This window comes from Euprymna scolopes, chromosome 41 (genome assembly GCF_053919585.1).
Source record: "Euprymna scolopes isolate OS-2025 chromosome 41, ASM5391958v1, whole genome shotgun sequence".
NCBI lineage: Eukaryota > Metazoa > Mollusca > Cephalopoda > Sepiida > Sepiolidae > Euprymna > Euprymna scolopes.
The window spans coordinates 24,565,113-24,568,574 of record NC_136522.1 but is presented as its reverse complement, the minus strand read 5'-3'; positions in this window follow the sequence as shown (position 1 = coordinate 24,568,574).

The following is a 3,462-nucleotide window of genomic DNA, read 5'->3' as shown; positions in this document are numbered from 1 at the left end:
TAACAATTTAAATCTTTTTAAAGCTATATTTTTTTCTTTTCACCATAAAAATAATTGTCAGCTAAATGTTGTCTTTTAAATAATAAAATAAATTCCAATTTAAGAAATTATTTTTCGAATTTAAAAAGGGGCAAATTGGAGATAACGTACACACGAGCATGAAACTACGTTTGCATTTGATTAATATATATGCCACAAATATAAAATCTATATGATTTTTATAAAGTACTAACCATCAAATGTTACGTGTCATGTTATGTGAGTACAATCAGATGATTAGTTTCCGAATTACAGTTATTCGAGCAAACCAATGACTAGCAAAGATGCAAACATCAGCAAACAAGGTTTTGGTTTCTATATTTTAGGGTGAGTAAATTATTTTATTCATTGACTAGCGGGGGGGGTACCCGGCGATGCCCGGGTGTTTGGAGGTGTGTGTGGTGTTAAATAAAAAATAAAATAAAATCGGCCAGCCAGAATGAGTTAGTGAAAGATGTTTGAATTTATTTAAGAACCAAATTGACAGGTGCGCGGCCGGAAGTCGTCGAGCGTTACGACGACGACGTAGGTTTGTTTGTTATAAGCGAAGTAAAAAAAGAAAACAACGTTAACACTTAAGCGGGGAAAAAAACAACAAAAAAAACTAACGTAAGGCAAACGAACGATGAAAACAGAAAAACGAACCCGTGAAAATGGCTTAAATAAGCCTGTTTCGATATTAAAATTTAAAAAATCGAAAGAAAAAAATCTCACACCACGATTCGAACCCAAAACGTTTAGATAATGAACCAAGGCCTTAACCAACTGAGCTAAAGCACTTACTTTCGACTTTGCCAGGCGTAAGTTCAAGACCGCCCATAAGTCAGCCTTTTAGTATATGTAAATCGTATCTTTCCTTTCAATTAATTTCTTTCTAAATCTCTCTCTTTCGTTCGTATGTATTTGATTTCTGTCTTTTGTTCTGTTAAATAAACTCTTTAAAACCAAATAGACATCGGTATAATGCACGATTAACAATCGAGGAAGAGGAGCCAACTGCACGAGAATTTATTCAACCTGTGTTACAACGAAGATGCGTGGGTGTAATAGCGCTATTGATCAAAGATCTCCTCTAGAAATTTAGTCGGGAAATTTTGCCCCATTTTGTCTATACTTCTGACATCTCTCCCTCATATTATCATTTATTTCGAGTATCACGAAGCCATTTAGATGGCGTTAGGTTAAAATCACGTGAGGATATTGAACACTAATTAAGTTCATATTTTATATAAAAACCTAAAGAATTTTACAAGCAAGGTATTTATAAGCTCGTTGACAGATGGAATCAAATTATAGAGAGCAAAAGTTGTTATTTTTATGAATAAAAATTGTTGTCGTCTCATCAGGTTTTGGTCAAGTAAGCCTCTGGCCGGCTTTGGGTAGGATTGAAACGTGGTGTAGTAGATAGAGACGTTGCACCTCTACGGTTCCAGGTAAGAATTGTTTGAAGATAGCGGTTTCAATCCCACCCAAAGCCGGCCAGAGGCTTACTTGGCTAAAACGTGGTGAGACGACCACAACTATGGATGGCAGTAATTGCTGAGAATATAGTGAGGAGAATCGGAGTTTCTATCCTGTTGCGGTTACCACCTGACGAAGGCCAGAGGAATAGTTGGCCGAAACATCGTGAAATAACAACTAATAAAGATGAGGATAATAGTCCGCAATAAATAAAATTAATAAATAAAACTCATCTCAATGATGAATTCCAATTAAATCAGCCATGCTACGAATAAAGATTTTAAAAAACAGTTTTTCATTTTCAAAATGAAATTTTAAATCGGCAAAAACTTTTGCACTGACACTATTACGGATAAAAAAAACTAATGCATTAATCTAATCTGTATTAACTACAAAACTATTACGACGATCTATATGTCATGTAAAATAGTGTATTGCTTTCTAAGAACCAACAAAGGAATTCATTGAAAATACAAAAACGAAAGTGTTTTCAATTAACACCCATCCCACTCCACCTCTCACTTCCTGCGACAGGTTTCTATTGGCAACTTCCAGTTTGTCTCTCAATACAAACTTTAGTTCGAGTTTAAGAAATCTTACTTATATTTGCTAGCAGAGTCACTCAGCGCCGCACGAAGTTCCAATTTCTATGAATTATGTAAACTAGTGGGACCTGTGGAAACTCCACAGGGGACTCATTCATATGTAATATATTGATGTTGGCATTCTGTAGATGTACAGTGTAAATGGACACGCTCTGACATTGTTGTAGTTCTTTTGTTAAAACTGCAAAAGTATTTATTCAAGCTAGCAGGGACGTAAAATACGCTTAGATATGATATTTTAATTCTTGCAGATTTCGTATATATAATTATAAAGTTAATGTTCCATCGATGTTTATATATTATAATTTAAAAAAAATAAAAAAACATATCTGTATGACTTGGGTTCATCAGCGTGAATCGAAACCGAATCCCAAACTTTTATATATATATATATATATATATATATATATATATATATATATATATATATATATACATATATACATATATATACATATATATATACATATATATATATACATATATATACATATATATATATACATATATATATACATATATATACATATATATACATATATATACACATATATACATATATATACACATATATACATATATATACACATATATATATATATATATATATATATATATATATATATATATAGTTAGTCTTGGTCAAAATCATAAGACCACTTAAGAAAGTAAGCGTTTACGCATATTATCAAATTTTTAATCAAACAAATGGTTGAAACCATTGCCAAAAGGGATATGATGGAAAAAAATTAAATCTGCTTCATTCGAAACCTTAATCCTGATCTAATAATGATTTTTTTAAAAAACAAACATTGTCACCTGGCCAAAATGATAAGACCACTTTAATAAGATCGGCTAGTTTTGAAAAAATGAATACGAAAAGCTTTCTATGTTACTAAAAGCAACTTGTTAGTGGATAAAAAACATCTTACTAAATTATAAATGGCAAAAGGGAAACCATTATCAGAGTTTGAAAGAGGGAGGGTCTTTGAATTAATAGGGGTGGACTCTCCCATAGATCCATTGCAAACGAAGTGAATCATAGCAAAACGGTCATCACAATTTTTTTAAGAAATCCAGATCAATATGGGCACAAAAAGGGTCCAGGTCGACCAAAAAATAACCCCCATCACTGGATCGCCGTATCAGAAGAAGTTTTAAAAAAAACTCCAGTATGAGCTCAAGTCGATTGAAAAGCCAAACAGCAGCAGAATGTAGTCCTAAAACCATCAGAAGGCATCTGAAAATAAAAGGTTTCAATCATTTAAAGCGACTGCAGAAACCACATCTTCCTGAACAGCACAAAACTAACCGACTTAAATATGCCGCCAAATACCAGACTTGGGATGAAGAGAAG